The 19,470-nt window shown below is 43.9% G+C and overlaps 1 pseudogene; it reads right to left on the bottom strand.

Moving 5' to 3' along the window:
- Window positions 1-99: 99 nt before the first annotated feature.
- The window catches only part of LOC136460487 (2-oxoglutarate-dependent dioxygenase 33-like), a 34,224-nt pseudogene continuing 14,853 nt past the window's right edge, over window positions 100-19,470 (bottom strand).

The raw sequence follows: 19,470 nt of genomic DNA, 5'->3' as shown, positions 1-19,470 counted from the left end.
AAGGTGGACATATATAGCGGCGGCGGCACATGTACCACGCGTTGCGAGCAAAGCAGTGGCGCGCAGCTGTCACCGAGTCGCTGTGGGCCACTCAGCCAGTCAGCCGTGCCCGTGCTGCACAAGACGAAATGTCATGGCGCACGTCTCTTCCTCGAGAACTCGCCCCGCGAGCTGCTGTTTCCATAGTCTATCGTCGTATCGCCGTAAGTTCACTGTTTCCTGTTCCCGTATGTACGTACGTTACGTAACTTCGAAGTGGACAGATGGACGAATAGTTGGCACTTGAAAGACGTCAAAAGTTAGTGCTTTTATTTCGTGCAGGCTTTTTCTACGCTGACTGCGTGGTTTAATTCATTTTCTCAATGAGGACAAAAGCCCGCAGATACTGGAGATACAGCCATACAGGTGGTGACGACTTTATTTGCACAAGTGTAAACCATAGATGTGCTGATGTACGCAAGCTGAGCACGACTGTAAGAGGTCTAAGTATATTATTTTCTTCAGCAACGACGGCGAAAGGATCGATTGCGAGGTTTTACAAACTTTTTTCCAAACTCTTCCACAACATATTCGTTCAAAAGAACTGTTCCTTCCACACAATTGTGTACAAGTACGACGCACGATAGCTACTCCTACAACACAACACACTCCGCAGGAAGGCTCCAAAATCGGGATTTGACGAACGACAGTCTATGCCAGGTCAGGCTGCACTCCAAAAGATGGCACTGGCTAGAAAAAATCAACTTCGTAGTTGAAACCTTTTTTCAGTTAAATTCATTTGGGGTCCTAATTTCTTATTTCAAAATTGGATGAAAATAATACGAGGAGAATATATATCTCATATGGACACAAGTAACGTATGGGTGGAGTGGTTAGAGAAGAAAGCATGAGCCTACAGGTTCAGGGTTTGAGCCCCCACGGCCAAAAATCACATGTCTTGTGACAATGTGCGCGTGTGGTTGCTTGGTGGGGTCTCTTGATTTTTTTTTTAGGCTTAGACTTGTGATTTCTAGACAACGATTTTTAGAAGCGGCTCCGAATACAGCCGTCTCTATAAATCGATTTCTAGAAGCGGCTCATGTTGCCAGCTATAAAAAAAAAATACGATTTGTAGAGACAGTTGGATAACTGCCTATACAAATCGTTGATTTAAAGAAATGGAAAAGTAGAGGTGGCTAGGCTGGCCACCGCTACAAATACTTCTAGTAGTAGTGTTGGTTCGTCATTTTAGACGTGTAAACAGTTCACATATCATCACTTTTGTTTGATTGGGTCGGGTTGTAATCCATCACAACGGGATTGTTATGGGCCTATACGAAATGTCAATACCGCTCCCCTCCAGGTGTTATGCGATCTCGCTTCGCTCCTGTTGCCTCTGCAGTCTCGCAGCATCTCTTCTTCGTGAGTTCGCGGGAACAGAAACGATCAAGACCTCGAGGGAGCAACCAAACAAAAGCCGTTTCCCTTTAGGGTGTAACAGGTACCACCGTTTACTAATTACATTAATGTCGCCTTTACCAACACAAAACCAAGCTGTATATAATTAATTACGTCTTATTTGAACATAGAAATTTTAGAAACAGGATCTATAAGAACTTTTTCTATAGCCCTATTTGGGTTACGTATATACAGGAATAGGTAAGATTTCTATGGTATTGAACTGCAATCGCACATGTGTACCATTGAATAAATCTCATGCATGCCTTGTGCGGAGGTCTTATCGTGCTCATTGGTAAATTTGATAAATATATCAACGATTTTAGTAATCCCTAATATGGACCTAATGTCCCAAATTATTGAGAACTCCAACAATTCTTCTAGAAAACCCTAGAATTGTAAACCACGTCTTCACAATTTCATTTTTCCGCACATTTTTTTTACCCTCTCTCAAAAAAAAAAAAAGCTTTGGCGCACATTTGGTTTTCACTTGACTCCAATGAAACCCAACACACTGCAACTCCATTTGTGAAGGGAAAAGTAGTAACAAATTCAATGACCCCAGAATATGTTAAAATAATGATCGAGACTGTCTATGGTGCAATTTCAGGTTGAACATGAGGAACAGATGGCTAAACCTATGCCTATTGATATGGATATTGACCCAAAAGAATATGGAGAAAATGATAAAGAAAATGTATATAACAAAGACCCTAGAGAAATCTTTACTATGGAGCGAGAGACCGGTACCAGAAAGGGGGCTGGAAGTGCTAGCATTGCCACTGGTGGTACATGGTAAGGCAAGCAAAAAGCCGATACCTGATTCTTCGTCGACACCCATGGCTGGCACAGGTCCAGACAATTGAATGGTTGTACCAGTCAAAAAAATCACAAGTGCTACAATACCAATGTTCTAATCCCTCCTTAAATATAATAGTTCAAATAATAATTAATAAGAAACACACACCTATCCATTCGCTCGTCAGATCCATAGTAGAGCAGATCAGATCCCTCCTCGCCCTGGTTTGGGATCCAGGCCTTGGCAATGAGCTCCAAGGATAGAAGATGGGCTGGCCAGCGCCTTTTATTCTTTTCTTCCCTGATTATCACCGTCAGTTTATAAAAGTTGAGAACGGTGATAATCGGCGATGATCCACCTCATCACTGTCCACTTTCATCAAAGAGAGACGATACTGGCGATGATGAGGTCTCCGGAGCTAGCATTGATGATAAGCCTGTTGTAGTAGTGATTAAGACAGCATTGATGATAAGCCTGTTGTAGTAGTGATTAAGACACATCCTAAAAAATCATTGGTTATTATTGGAGCAAATCGCATGGTAGGCAGCCGACAGGGTCATGCGTAAATCGTCATCCCTTTGATATGGAGCCAGCGAGTAAGTTGACTAACCCTTTAGGGCAGTCCCAATGGTGCATTGATGATGGTTTCTATCCTCATTAAATGACTTGCCACGTAGGCAAAACGTTGACATGGCAACGTAATTAATGAAGAAAGAGAGCAAAAATCCTAGAAATGGTTTCCTCATGAAGAAATCAGGTCTTGATCTCTTGACCTAATGTACCAAGAAACCATGAAATCGCCATTGGGAAGAAACCACGAGTTTTTAAGGTGCTTGTGCCGTACTCCTATTGGAAGAAGAAAATAGAGTTGGGAGAGAGAAAGAGAAAATAATTATTACTCATAGAAACCATGGATTGAAAAAGCAGTACTTTTTTTTGTGCGGTATCCTATGTTATAGAAACTACTAGTTTTTTTATTGGGACCGCCCTTACTCCACAAAATAACAAAATGTAACATCAGTTACAGAAAAAGTGACGACATCTTTCATCATATATAGATTCTATTAATCCCTTTCTTTTTGATTAACAATATATATATGTATATGTGCAAATAATGTGACCCGACCTATACATCATCATAACAATCGTAGGCCGTCGAAACAGATACTCCCCATACACGACCTTCTCATATTTGGCAACCCCACCAGTTTTCTCCTTGCAAAACCCCACGGGCTCTATGGCAGTATCGAAGTTCGTCTGCATCAATGGGTTCAACTTTCAGAAAAAATATTAAAAAGTAATTAAATTCCATTTGTAAATACCGTTTGTAGTAGTCACTTATGAAAAAATATTAAAAAGTAAATTCCATTTGTAGTAGTCACTTATGATATACCTCGTAGAAAAACACAGCAGATACACGGCAACAAGGGGAATTGTTGATGACTCTATGAACCGTGGGATGATAAATTCCATTTGAGTAGACCTAAGTGAAACATGATGACTAGTAATTAAGCTACCTAGCTAGCTATGAACAATCAATTAGAAATGACAGGACGGTAAATTGGGCAATAAACCTCGAGCATATCGCCAATGTTGCAAACAAATGTTCCAGGAATAGGCCTGGCATGTATCCACTCACCAGACTGGTTTTGAACCTGAAATTGCATTACCAAAGATTTTATACAGATCATTTTTTGCCTGTATTTACTCTGTGAAAAGGTAAGAACAGTGGAATTGACAAACATATGCAATATAGTACTACATAAAAGTTATATACTTCATACATATATGCATAAATACAAGCCACCGATACATCTACAGTAAGACACATTATTAGATGAGGAAATATAGGAATTTCACAGGATTTGGATTAGGTTGTACTGTTTGCAGGTACTAAGTTAAGCATCTTGTTAACCAGGACCTAAAGGTCTCTACCATAATCATACAAAACACCTACATTTTATGTCAGAGAAGATGAGGCTATTCAGACGAACAAACCTAAGAGAGGCCAAGACAGTGACAAGTGATAATACAATTAATAATATACATACAAGGTTACACAAAAGGGAAGAAGGAAACAAGTACCTCAAGGGCACATATATCATCATCCTGGTTAACCAGAGTGAGAAGACCTGTGGTTTTCGATCTATTAAAGTGAGAGAAGTGATCCAACAATTTGAAAAGTACAAAATAGGACCAATAATAAAACAACTCTCGAAAAGATGTACTAACCGTAATCTGTGTGAGACCCCCTGAATTTTTAACCGGATGCATGAAAGTACCAAAAACACACAGTTAGATGTATCAACCTAGAAAGCATAAATTTCAGGACAACAAAATTTTAAAAGAAATTAATGGCCACCATGTTTTCCCTTACATCCCAGTCTTAGTGCATTTCTCTTCTGGAATATCAATTAACCAACTGGGATATATAGCTAACCAGCCGGATTCCCCAATAAGGATCTCCTGCTATTGTACCTTCAAATGCATCAACTGGCCCTCCCAATGCCAAGGCTATACCTCACATGATCTTCCTTCAAAGATCTGTAGTGAGGAATAGCATGATGAGTACCCGTAGTGTCAAGGTGAGAAAAAGAGAATGATTGGAGTACAGTAGAGAAGCTAACCTTTAAGAAGGTTGATATAGTTTTCCAGCAGTAACTTAGAATTTGATGGATATTCAGGCCTGCAAGAAAGCTATTGATTTGTTTCGCTGGTGGAAATAGGTAAACTCTTGTTTTCATTGCAAGTGACCATGGGTAGCAACATGCAAAAGCTACATGATCCAAAGGTTCTATTGTTTTCTATAGTCAACAGCTTTTGTTATAGCACTGGCATTACATTGTTGGTGGTAGCAGCATATCTATTGATATATGCAGTTTTTCTTAATTACAATGTATAACAAATGTGTCGGGGTGTATGGACTACATATATACTTTATTATGTAATTTTCACAACACACGTGCGCGCGCACACAATTTACTTTGTGCACACAATCACTCTATCAGTAGTTCAGCACTTTGATTAGAGTGGTTTCACGGTATCTTATAAAATGTTCTTTCATACTCAATCTGCTGGCTGATAATTACTGAGAAATGCATACTTCTTCAGAAAAAGAATGTAGAAGTGGGTTTTATAAAATGAAACCTATTGTTCAAAAATGAAAGAAACTTAGTTTTTCATATCGAATTTGTTTCCAGTTTTAGGTGTGCAGTTATTCAAATTGACCATGTTCTCTATATAAGGTGACTCTAGATGTATTAGTGACAAAAATCAAAGAGGAAAGATAGAATTCAGAATCATACCACAAGTTAGATCCTTCAATTGCTTTACCAAGATTTCCGTATTTGCCGGGTACAATAGGAGTCAAGTACTGCCATAGATATCATACCTAGTTAGATCCTTCAAATGTTTTACCAAAATTGTTCATGGTTAACTTCCATCATACTAACATATATAGCATGAAAAAAAAAATGCAGAGAGAAATAGATATCAGACAACTTACGTTAATTGCTTCATGCATGTCAGGTTTCTCCATGGTAATAAACTCGCCTAGTCTTTGATATCCTCTCGAAAAAAGGAACAATTATAAATTTCCCAATAACCATATATGGACTTAAGGACAATAGGCATGTTTATGCAGTCACACACCTATATCCATTCTGACGTGTCATCTTAATCTTCATTTTTTCCTCATAAGGAAGCTGAAAGAATTTTTGTGCCACATCCCTGACTTCCTTCATTAGCAACTCGCAGATCCCATGGCCTTTCTGTTAACAAGTTGACAGAATTCAGTTACCTTGCTTAGATTTTGACAAATTCCATTATTTTTGGTCCATTTATATAATGAATAAAGATAACCAATTGCATTCATAGAATTAACCATAACAATTGAACACGCTAAAAACATCAGTGCACCACATTGTGTCACATTCATTTTTTTCATGTTCATTTGCATTGCTGTGGCTATTACATTCTCATTTTTTATTTCTAGAACATGTTGCTTGCCATCATAGGGTTTTTGTAACGATTTGGTTCTTTCCATCAAAATATTGAAGTGTGTTGTAAAGTTAAATTAAAAATGTGCAGTTGTGGCAATTGGCTTAAAATATTATCGGTGTTTGACGACCGACAACCCGTCACGGTGTTCAATGGGCTTCGACGAACTCAGGAATTCGACGGTGAACGCAATGAGACGGCGATTTATACTGGTTCGGGCCCTCGTAATCGAGTAATAGCCTTTACGTCCAGTCAGAGTGAGCCTTTTGCACTGGATTGATTGTATGATTGTTAGGGTACAAGGGGGTGCACTGTGCATCTCTTTATATAGGGAGAGAGGGCAAATGTGCGTTTCTAGTCCTAGCCAGTTATAACAGAAGAGTCATAATTCTATTACAGAATCTTGCTTTCCTAGTAAGCCGACTAGGTCGGTCCTTGATGGCTTGAAGTCCACGCCTCCTTGAACCATGTCCTTCAAATAGATAGTGGGCCAGCCATGGGCCCAGCGTAGAAGTCAACCCGATAGGGAACCCCTGGGGTCTTGCATCGACAAGCCTCCGAGCATTTCATTGTTAAACTTGAAAGCCTTCTTGTTCCTTGAGGTCTTGCCAAGTAGAAACAAGTATTGTTCGAATGCTTTCTGTAGAGAAACCATAGAGTGTTCTTGAAAACTCCGGGTGATGTGCACTTTCCTGAAAAAGTGCACTCACTGAGTGTAGCCCCCCGAGGCACTTGCTATTTAGAACAAAGAGTTGGAGGGTCTTTTCTACAAATTCTTGAAAAGAATAAAAATCATCCTCTTAGGATGTGTATCCAGCAGCCCCCCGAGCCTGTGTCTGAGTAGTAGTCGGTGCTAGGATCCAAAAAGAATATACTCAGGATGCCGAAGAAATTATTGCCTGACCAATTGTCAGAAAGTAGGTGAGGCAATGTTCATTGCCTGTGAAGAGTAAATGCAGGCTGACATAGGAGTAGTATATGCTCCAAATATGCCACCGAGTATACTGTGGCTTCACGCACTGTGTCCTGATGCACTGTAAAGGTGTAGTGGGAGACCTCTGTACCCTTGTAGCACAGTAAACAGACTTGTACTGAGCAGCATGAACTGTCGGCTCCACTATTCATGAACTCGGTCCATGAACACCATGTTTGGCCTATAAAAACCCTCCCGGCGAGCTCTTGCATAGCAATTGAGGAATAACAAAGTAGCTCTGAGTCTGTAGCCAGTGAATATGGTGGTGTGTGAAGTAGAAAAGCCCTCGGGCATTGTTGGTAGTAGTAGATTATATTGCAGTTAGAAGAAGTCTTGTGATAGAGACTAGAAGCAGGCTAGTCTCACAGTGGTGCAAAACAGAATGGTCTGGCAAGGCAGGTAGAAGAAGCCTTGTGATGAGAGACATGTTTCCTCGTCCAACAGTCCCATGTCAGTTCTTCGAGCATGCCTGTCGATGTCTGTTCATTGATGATTAGCTGCTAGTCCGAGTGGTGGTAGCGAAGTTGGCTTGGGTAGACAGACGTCGGAAGAAGCGCTGTTGCTGCCCAAACCTAGTAGACCCAGAAGTTTTGTACCACTAACACTAGTCTTGGATGCACTATGTTGTCACTATGAAAACTATGGCAGTGAGTTGGATGTGTCCTGCCGAGTAGTAAGTAGGAGCTTTGATTTGTGAAAATGGTCATAGAAACCAAGTAGTCAGAAGCTTGTAAAGTGTCCAACCCTGTATCGGGAGAACTGTTGAAAAAGAAATTGTTCATCCGAGTATTGTGTCGCTTTGACTCATTCTATTGAGCAGTTATCAGAGTACTGCATGAACCGTCCGGGTACATCATGATGTAGCCATTTAGTCATTGGTCGTATCATGGCACGTACCCGGTAGGTGTAAACTCAAAGAATAAATCTGAGAACAGCGTGACGCGTCTGAAATCATGAAAAGGCGTGCAACCGTCGTTTCAAACTGTGTGGCCTCATTAAAATGGAAGGGGAACCGAAATACCATACCTGTTGGCGTGATTATCGGGCCACATCATAGTGTAAACCTTCTATAAAAAGGGAATCATTCCTGAGCATTATCTCCCCCTGCTCCATTCTCTTTCGGCCTTAGCCCCCGAGCGACTATGGGCGCTTTGCAATCTTGCTCTCACAAACCCTAGATCCGTAAAAAACTCTGCTTGATGGGTAAGGGCAAGAACTTGAGCATTGCCACCAAGAAGACTGCCGAGAAGAGGGCGCTAGAAGTGCCAAAGATGGCCACCACTGCCTAGATCTGGTCAGCGCCGAGCATGAAGCCGAAGCACCTCCAGAAGCTCCACGACCAAGGCTACTTGCCAGACCAGAAGCTTGACGAATGGAAAGCGCCTAGAGAGCACCGTATTCCAAACCTTGAGCTGGGTGAGATTGTTCTCTTTATGTTGTTCATCCAGCATGGGCTAGGGTTGCCAGCTTGTCCATTTCTGCATGGGTTTTTGTACTACTATGGCATAACCCTGAACCATCTGAACCCATCTTGTATTTGTTGATCTTTGTCCATCTTTGTGAAACTTTCCTTGGTATCCCCCATCCATCACTCTGTTTCTCTATTTCTTTAAGCTAAAACTGCATCCAAACACAGCAAATCCTAGCATTTTGGGGGGCACCAGTATTCAATTCTAGTTAGGGAAGAAAAATGAATATCTCCACTACACCTTGGTTGATTCTATGAAGAACTAGAGGACCGAGTGGTTTTACATGGGGAATATGTGGCCACCACTGGAGGTACACAACGACATCGCACCAATGCTCAATGCCCGCTGGGACAAGGAAACTATGAATGCAACGAAGCTTGAAGGAATCCGTTCACTCCTCAAACAACTCTTGGCTATGAAGGACCATGGCCTGAATGGAGTTTGAGTAGTTGCTAGCTTTATTAGGCGCTGGGTGTAGCCGCTCTAGGAGAGGGTGCATTATGGCTTCGAGTACATCGGGCCAGAAGACCCTGCCTGAGTGATGACTGAAGAATTGTCGGAGGATGAAGTCCTGGCAAGAGGCCAGGACATACTCTAGGGGGTATCAGTAATGACATACCAGTACCAGGAGCGAGACCACGAGCATCCACCGGCTACTATAAGTATGTTGACACATGCGATTTTGAAGTAAATTGATATTATGGAAACTAATTCCTTGAGACGCTGTTTTTTGGTGCAGCATTTGGGACGCAACTTCAATGACTTGCCCTCTCTACCTCTGCGTGTCACCTTTGGAGGAGTTGTTGGAAGCAAAGCAGGCCGGGGCAAATGGAGGAAGCGCTGCCTCCGCCATTCCTGTAGATCGAGAAGCCAAGAGTGATTCAGAAGGGAACCTGGACAACTTCATAGTCTAGGCTAACCCAAGTGCAAGGCAGGGCGCCGCTTGGAGGAAAAGGTCATTGGAGGCTGATGTTGATGCTAGTGCGAGTGGGACAGTGCCCAAGAGGCCTCGCTGAGCTTGCACATTAAGAACAGGTGAGAGTAATCCAGTATCTCCATGTAGCCTAAAAGTTAACTTGTTCTGAATCCAATCTTAAATCAGCTGCAGCTCATGAAACTATTGATGAGGAGCTAGAGGTGGAAGAAGAGGACACATCATTTTCTGTCAGGCAGTAAGTATGCTTCCGAGTAGAATTAGGTATTGTACTTTATCGCCGATATACTTGACACTGTTGAACCGGTCTTGATAGGATGCCATCGCCGGACCTGATAAGCACCCGAGTGCCAATTCAAGGTGACATGGATGAACCTGGATAGGATGCAGACGTCATGAGTCGCTAGGATGACTCAATACTACCAGCGCCAGTGTCAAGTCTAAAACTAGATCGGTCGTTTAGCGGTATAACGCTAGGTAGTCCCACCCTAAAGAAGAGATCCTCTGCCAAGTAAGTGTTGAAGCTTTCTCTTGAATTCTTGCATCACCCCAGGAATAGTGATTGACTCTGCACTTGTTAGGGTTTAAAAAACACTGAGTACTCGAGCGCAGAGTGAAGAAGCCTGGGTTGAAACGAACCCAGATGTTGAAGGCAAACGGGTGGAAAGAGGCCTAGCAAGCGGGTGTTGAGGATGGAGTAGAGCTGCCTACTCAACCAAGTGCTGCAGACTCTGTGGAGGTGCCACAGCCAGAGATAGCAGCAACTGTAGACAATGAAGCGGACCAGCTGCCAAGATCAGAGCCAAGTGAGGCCACCGCTGGTGAAGATGGGCAAAGCGCTGGAGCAAGCATGAGTACTGTTATTCTGAGTGCACCTGCTCCAGACGTGGCGATGATGAGTACCCAGCTGGCCAAAGAGGAAGAAGTCATCCCAGTCACTGGACTAGGTACCCAGCTCCAGGTGTATAGTCTAAAGTTAGCTAGGTTGATGAAGTCTTGGTCTAGGTTGTTGAACCAGGCCTTTGTCTTTGATGGCTAGCTGAGGGAATGTATTATACCATGTTATTTCTTGATGTTAGTATTTTTCAAGATCTTATCCTTGAAATAGTCATGTGCCTAGGACATGAAACTGAAGGTCTCTGCCAAGGTCCAAGATGTCGAGGCAAAGCTCATTAGGATGAAGGAGGAGCAAGCCATGAAGGAAGCAGAATGGAAGTCCATGCAGGATCACCATGAGGAGGCTCTTTGCATCCTCCGTTCTCAGATTGGTGAATCTTAGCGCCAAAAGGCTGCCACCAAGACGAGGAAGAACGATGCCTTCGACTCTTTGTTGAAGATGATGGAGAAGGCCAAGCTCTTTGAAACCAAGTTAAAAGGTAAAAGAACTGTATGGCTTCCCTATGGTTCTTGGATGTAGTAGTCCGTGACCGTAATAATGATTGCATGTATCCCTCTTTGTAGATGAGCAGGTTAAAACTCGATGGCTAGAAAGCGAGGTGAAGGAGCTGAATGAAGCCCTAAGAACCAAGCACAACCAGACTAAAGAGGTAACAAAATGAATGAGTGAAGAACTTGCTCAAGCTAAACTGATGAAATGTGGAGCTGATCATGATTTGATGTAGGCTCTAAAATCAGTGACGGACATGAAGACCTAGCTGGAGAGGGTGCAGGCAGAACGCAACACACTCTGGGAAGCTATGAAGCCACTTGCCATCCTTTTTTGAACTCCAGAGGACGGCGATAGAAGGTGGTTGGATATAGTGAAGCAGATCCCCAGTCAGTTTGAAGGCTACGTACAAGGAGCCATTAAAGTCTATGTTCGGAGTGTACTCAGTACGCTCCGAGTACTCTATCCAGCTGTGGATCTCCATCAAGTGATGGTGAAATACGATAGTGAAGATCACTTAGCCGCCATGGAGAGAGATGAAGAAGAACTCTGGGTTGGCCACCACAATTGCCAAAGACTCAGACTTGTAGATGGAGAAGTCTGGTGAATAGGCTTGTGTAAGTTTGTAAAAACTTGTTAAGTCTGTGTGCCAAATAGGCATGTTTGTAAGAAACAATGTTATTTTGCATGCATAGGCTGTAAGTTTAATGAAAACTTAGCCTATTAGTTACATATATGATACGTCTTGTTGGGCTACTTAGGCACCTAATACGGTTTATCGAATAGTCAGCGTGGTTGGGACAGTTGTAAAAACCATGTGCAACTTTAATGTCGATGTGAAGTGCTCAAGCACTTGTAATCAAGGGACCTTGATGAGTGTCTTCTTTGAGTCTCACGCGCTAGAAGGATGAGTCAGTCACCTTCTTCTAGAGAAATACATTCTGAGATGACATGTGTTAGCGCAGGGCTAGATGTCGTGGGTGCGACAAAATACTTACTCATAGAGATGTGGGCCAACTGAGTAGTCGGCGTATCTCTATTTAGGTGACTTTAAAAGTCAAAGACGTATACCAGCGTGGGTAGCCAGTGTGTCTCGTGAAAGAGGTGACATTTAAGTCAGAGATGTATACCAGCATGGGTAGCCAATGTATCTCATAGAGGGGTAGCATGATTACCTGGGTAAGGTGTGAACAACCGTTAGGCTGTGTACCTTGTTGGTTAACTAAGGGACAATTTTGATTTGGCAAAAAATATATGACTCTTATTATTATATTAACCAGGAACCTAAATTACACAAGCATGAAACAGAATCTACTAGATAATGCTAAAATTACTACTAGGCATAAAATCTCCAAAGCTAATCGATGTTCCATGAGTTTTGGACTGGATCACAACTTTCTATCATCAACTCGAAAGAGCCTGGTCGAGTAACTTTGGAGACAATGAAGGGACCCTCCTAGGGGCTGAGCTGTTTAGGTCAACCATTAGTCTTTTGGATGCGATGAAGGATGAGATCTCCAACATGAAAAGTATGAGGCTGAACACTTTTTTCATAGTGATGGCGTACACTCTAAAGGTATCGGGCTAACTAGAGGGTAGCATTAACTCTGACTTCTTCTGCGCTATCTAGCTCGAGCCGCCGAGTATGCTCTGCTTCTCCTTCATCGTACTGCTCTATCCTTAGTGAGTTCTAAATCTGATCTGTGGGTAGTACGACTTTAGAACCATACACTAGAAAGAAGGGTGAGTACCTTGTTGCCCTGCTGACTTATGTGCGTAGCACCCAAACCACTTTAGGTAGCTCATCTATCCACTGGGAACAATAGTCCTTGAGATCATCGTACAACCGTGGCATGAGTCCGGCTAGTATGAGGCCGTTAGCTCGCTCAACCTATCCATTAGCTTGTGGGTCAGCGACAGAGGCATAGTCAATACTGATGTTGCAATCCTATGCCCAGCTCTTGAACTCGATGGCTATGAAGGGAGAACCCAGATCTATGATAATCCGATTGGGCATGCCAAAGCAATGGATGATATCCTATATGAACTCAACTGCCTTGGCTGAACTGAACTTGACAAGCGGCTTGTATTCAATCCACTTAGTGAACTTGTCGATGGCAACATAAATGTACTCGAAACCACCATTAGCTCGTTTGAGAGGTCCATCCATGTCAAGTCCCTAGCATGAAAACGGCCATGATGGAGTGATACTGATGAGATTATGGGCCGGGACATGAGTCTATCTTGCGAAGAATTGACAACCTTTGCTATGCCTGACTAGATTCTCAGCATCTTTTAGCACAGTTGGCCAGTAGTACCCGGATCGAAAGGCTTTGCCGACTAAAGTCCTAGAGGTGGCATGATTGCCATAGCAGCCTGAATGGATCTCGTCAAGGATTGCCTTGCCTTCATCTGCTGAAATGCACTTGAGGAGGACACCCGAGGATGCACCACGTCGGTGGAGCTTGTCTCCAACTATAGTTTTTGCTCCTGCGGATGACTTGAGCAGCTTCTCCCATTTTGGACGACAATTTCTGCTCTTGGATATAATCGATGAATACGTGGGTCCAGGCTGCTATGATAGTCAAGACCTATGTGCTGGGTATGGTTCTATCAGTCGTGCTGGCATCGCCTCGCTTGATGGATGGTGCTGATAGCTCTTCGACGAATACTCCGACTAGAACCTACACCCTGTCTGATCCGAGTTCGGCCAAGACATCTGCTGCCACGTTGAGGTCTCGTACCACATGATGGATTTCTAGGCCGTGGAAGTATTTTTCTAGCTTGCACACTTCTGCGCAATAGATGTCCATGGTTTCCTTGGTGTAATCCCAATCTTTATTAACCTGATTGATGACCACAGAGGAGTCGCCATAGATGAGTAGTCGCTTGATGTCGAGTGGAGCCACAACTCAGAGGCCGTGAATGAGGGCCTCGTACTCAGCTTCATTGTTTGTTGCTGGCCAAAGGATTTTGAGAACATACTTAAGCTGCTTCCCATCTGGCGATATGAAGAGGACACTAGCGCCTGCTCCTCCTAGCTTGAGCGAACCATCAAAGTACATCTTCCAATGATCAAGAATAGCTTTAGGAGTTGGTTGCTGGAGTTCTGTCCACTCGGATATGAAATTAGCCAAAGCCTGAGACTTGATAGCCTTGTGGTGGGTGAATTCAATGTTGAGTGCTCCGAGCTTGACTGCCCACTTAGATATGTATCCCGTAGCATCACGGTTGCATAGGATGTCACCGAGTGGGAAGACAGTCACCACTGTAATCTTGTGCTCATGAAAGTAGTGGCGAAGTTTGCATGAAGTGATCAAGAGAGCTTAGAGTAGCTTCTGTACATGTGGATAGCAGACCTTGTAGTCTGACAACACCTCACTGATGTAGTGGATAGGTCGTTGTACCTTGTTTGCGTGACCCTGTTCTTCTCTTTCCACAATAATAGCTGCGTAGACCACCATGGCTGTCGTTGCAATATATAGCATCAGATTTTCTCGTCTCTCTAGAGGGGTGAGAACGTGTGAAGAGGTGAGATAGGCTTTGAGCTTCTCAAATGCTTGGTTAGCCTCCTCTATCCACTCGAACTTTCCTATCTTCTTCAATAGCTTCAAAAATGGGAGCCCCTTCTCTCAGAGCTAAGAGATAAAACGATTAAGTGCAGCCATGCACCCTGTAAGCTTTTGGACGTCCTTGACATAGCGGGGAGGGCCCATCTCAGTGATTGCATGGATCTACTTCGTCCTGGCTTCAATCCCATGATGGCTAATGAGAAAGCCTAAGAGCTATCTAGAAGGGACATCAAAGACACACTTAGTCAGATTGAGCTTCCACTTCCATGCGTGGATCCTTAGTCTTGATCACCACATCATCAACATAGGCTTCTACATTATGACTGATCTACTTGCTCAGGCAAGTTTGGATAGAGCGCTGGTATGTAGCTCCAGCATTCTTGAGCCCAAATGACATAGTCGTATAGCAGTAGGCGCCAAATGGAGTGATTAAGAAAGTCTTTCTTTGGTCTTCTTCAAGGAGAGCAATTTGATGGTAACCTGAGTAGCAATCAAGAAAGGATACAAGAGCTAATCCAGCCATGGAATCCATAATCTGATCAATGCGTGGTAGACCAAAAGGGTCCTTGAGGCAATGCTTGTTGAGATCCATATAGTCGACGCACATGCGCCAGTCGGTTGAATTCTTCTTCTATACCAAGACAGGATTGACAAGCTAGTCGGGATGCAGTATCTCCTAGATGAACCCGGCTACCAACAACTTCATGATCTCCTTCTTGATGGCTGCTTTCTTGTCGGGTGCAAAACAGTGTAATCGCTGCTTGACCGGCTTAGAGCCAAGGATTAGATCCAGTCTGTGCTCAGCCAACTCTCTTAGGACTCCTGGCATGTCGACCGGCTTCCAAGCAAAGATATCATTGTTTTCCCAGAGGATGATGGTGAGCGTGAGTTCCTATTCTTTAGAGAGGTGGGCACTAATAGTTGCCGTTTTGGAGGGATCACCAGTACCTAGATCAACCTTCATAACATTTGCATCTAGTGGCGGTGCGATGATGCTTGCCTTCTTCATCGGAATCTCCAAGTCTTTTGGGTTAGTTTGACTAGCGAACACAACAATCTCTTGTGCTTCAAGTGTAGCCTGAGCTTTAGTGGTGATATGGACTGCTTGTACGTCATAGTAATATGAGCGTTTCAAGTCACCTCGAAGGGAGAGTACTCTGTTAGGACTCGACATCTTCAACAGAAGGTACATGTAATGTGGAACCGCCATGATGGTAGCTAGAGCTAGATGCCCAAAGATGGCATGATATGATGATTCAAAATCCACCACCTCAAATTTCATGAACTCTGTTCGGAAATTGTTTAGGGATCCAAACATAACCAGGAGCATGATCTGTCCTAGTGGCATGGCACCTTTGTTGGGTACTATCCCATAGAAGGGATCCAAATGTAATTGGGAGCATGATCTTTTCGAGTGGCATGGCACCTTTGCCGGGTACTATCCCATAGAAGGGGGAGTCTATTGGTGTGAGTAGGCTAGCAAAGTTGAGGCCTATCTTCCTCTAGGTATCAGCAAATATGATATTTAATCCTATGCCACCGTCTATCAAGACCTTGGTGACTATCATGCCCACAATGGTTGGATCTAGGACTAGTGGATAATATCTAGCATTGGAGATGTTGGTCCATTGATCCTCCCTTGAGAAGTGGATTGGGTACTCAGACTAGTTGAGATATGTTGGAGTGGTAGGTTCTGATGCCATAATATCCCATAAGGCCAGCTTGTCTAGCCGCTTGTTCTTGGTGATTGGAACTCCAGCGAAGATGACATTAATGGTGCCTTTGGGATGCTAGAAGCCTTTGCCTCCTTGGTCTTCCCCATCTTTATTTTTGTCTTCTTGGCCTTTACCCTTGTCATCCTTATGGTTGAATCCCAAGTCCTTCAGTTGTTGGCACTATTCCATCATGTGCCTAGCACCTTTGTGAAAAGGGCAAGGTAGTCCGCCTAGATCTTCAAACTTCTTGGGCTTATTGTCCTTCTTGGGTTTATCAATGGAGGCCAGGGTGTTATCGGGCCTTGCTTCCTACTTTGCTAGCCACCCTGGTTGCCTCTGTTGTTGCTACCCCTATTGTCATGGTTGTCCTACCGATTGGAAAATCTCTCCCAAGTTCTCTCCTTGGAAGTGATCATCTTCTGGATGGTGCGCTTAAAATCATCTGTTGTTTCTAGGTTGTCATTGCAGAAAGCCTGAAACTACCATTTGGCCTTGATCCCATTTGAAAAGTGTTCGATCACCTCCCTCTTAGTAACATCAAAGACTTGGGATCATAGTTCTACGAAGCGATGATAGTAATCCTAGAAGGTCTCATTAGGGAGTTGTTGGTAGCTTTTGAGATCTATCCGAGTACTTTGATGGGTGAGGACACTCACAAAGTTATTATAGAATTTTCATGTTAGATCCTCCCAACATGTAATCAAGCTAGGATGCAACTTGTCAAACCATGCGAGGGGTACTATCTCAAGGGCCATGGGGAAATAAAGCACCTTGATGTCATCATCTCCACCCGCCAGCTCGATCGACTAGGAGTAGATGCAAAGCCATTGATTTGGCTGTCTTTCCATCGTACTTGGTATGATTGGATGGCTTGAACTTATAAGGGACGCAGACAGAAAGCAGTCTACTAGAGAAACATGGGAATCTATTCAGAGAGATGCCGGCTTCCCTATACTCAGACTCACCTCTACCCTCCCTATTGCTACACTGCTGCCCTTTATGGTGGTAGGCTGATTGAGCGTCACCCTGACTCCTATTCTTGTTACCCTACGACCCTAGGTGGGAGAGGGCGGGTACTCATTGTCCTCCTCCTTGGTTGATCGGTGAGCCCAGAAGAGAGTGGGCTAGGGCCCACTATTCTGGTTCTTAGGAGGGATTAGCTTGGGAGGCCCCCTTTGCCGCCTACATCTAGAGGGCCATGGATTCTAGGATGACTTTAAGTCATTGCTGCTCTTCATTAGGGTTCTATATGGCCACCATCTCATTTACAAGGGCATAGATGTTGGCATAGGGTGTAGTGAAGACCCTATGGCTAGCTACTTCCCTAAACTTGTGTTGAAGATTGCGTGAAGTAGAGGCTCTATGCGCATCACGGTCATGGCGTTGCCATTCTACTTCTTCATCTTGTAGGCACTGTTTGTAAGCTACCTCCACAGCCAAGCGTCGTCGTTCGACATCTCAGCAGGCCAACTGGTACTGGTCCCACTCTTCCTTGTGGTCTTGGGCGAGACTGCATCAGGCCTATCAAACCTTGTTCTTCCTTTCCCTAGCTGTCCTCTACTTGTCTGTCTCCCCGTTGGGCGCTGCAATGTCCAAGGAGATGTCGGATAGAGTCTCCTCTCCATCTTGAATGTCTAGTGCTTGAGGCATAGGGATATGTGGAGGCTGACCGGCCATGAAGACTTCTCTAGAATGTCTTGGGGTCGAGTGAGTTCTAGATTCCGCAGTCGTCGCACTATGCAAAATCTCTATAGAATCATGGTCGATGTCAGCTAGAAGAGTACTACCGTCTTGGTAGGGCAGGAGCTCCACCATGCTAACCAGGCAAGATGGATCTATAGAAGATGTACCAGGTAGGGTACTCGGCCAGTGCATGATGTAGCCTTGAGGAGTGATAGATAGCACAAGTCCCTTTTGTGCTCCCGTTAGAGGGATCTCATGTGCCAATCGGAATAGATCTTGGATCGACTCCTAGTAGGCAGAAGCTAGATTGTGTAGTCCGAGTGAAAAACAACCTGGGTCTTCAATTATGGAACCCAAAAGGGCCTTTGAGTCGGACAAGGCTAGCGTGTCTTAGTTGGAGTCATGAAGCAGAGCGACTCCCGACATCTGAGTTAGATCAAAAATCAAAAGCTACGAGAACTTCTCAGCAAGTTGATCCAGGGTGGTTGCAGAAGCGGCTGGAGTATCCTAAGGTGCCTAGATCTCGATGAGACAACTTTGGAGCTGGCTGTGGTCATCAACAACATAGATCCAAGAGCCAAAGACAAAGGTCGATCCTGCTGGGAAAATCATGTTGTTGAGGTCTACCAAGCTCTTAAGCGCAAATTCACCGAAAGCCCCTCCCTAGCGCGCCAGCTGTCGGTGTTTGATGATCGACAACCCATCATGGGGGTACCTAGGACGGTGTTCAATGGGCTTCGACAAACTCAGGAACACAACGGTGAACACAAAGAGACGACGATTTATACTGGTTCGGGCTCTCGTAATCGAGTAATAGCCTTTACGTCTAGTCAGCGTGAGCCTTTTGTGTTGGATTGATTATATGATTGTTAGGGTACAAGGGGGTGCACCGTGCCTCTCTCTATATAGGGAGAGAGAGCAAAGGTGTGTTTCTAGTCCTAGCTAGTTACAACAGAAGAGTCATAATTCTATTAAAGAATGTTGCTTTCCTAGTAAGCCAACTTGGTCGGTCCTTGATGGCTTGAAGTCCATGCCTCCTTGCACCGTGTCCATCAAATAGACAGTGAGCCAGCCATGGGCCCAGCGTAGAAGTCGACGCGACAGGGAACCCCTGGGGTCCTAGATTGACAAGGCCTTGAGTTTTTCATGGTTAAACTTGGAAGCCTTCTTGTTCCTTTAGGTCTTGCCAAGTAGAAACAAGTATTGTCCGAGTGCTTTCTGTAGAGAAACCATAGAGTGCTCTTGAAAACTATGGCAGAACCTCCTAAATTATAGGGCCCACATGCATCTATCACTGTCCAATGACCTCTGATGACTATGCATATGTTCTTGGTAACTTTAGAAGTCTATCGGGTGTCCTCGGGGAACCCTGAATCATCCATGATTTCCGAGCAGGATCCCATTACAAAGTCATTGCAGTATTACAACATTTATTCAAATATCTATATCAGAGTAAAATAGCGGAAGTCTTACAATAACTTAGTTTACAAAATAGTAGTTTC

Source organism: Miscanthus floridulus, chromosome 1 (genome assembly GCF_019320115.1).
Source record: "Miscanthus floridulus cultivar M001 chromosome 1, ASM1932011v1, whole genome shotgun sequence".
Classification (NCBI taxonomy): Eukaryota; Viridiplantae; Streptophyta; class Magnoliopsida; order Poales; family Poaceae; genus Miscanthus; species Miscanthus floridulus.
Note: the sequence above shows the minus strand (reverse complement) of the source record. Positions and strands in the feature narration are given on the sequence as shown.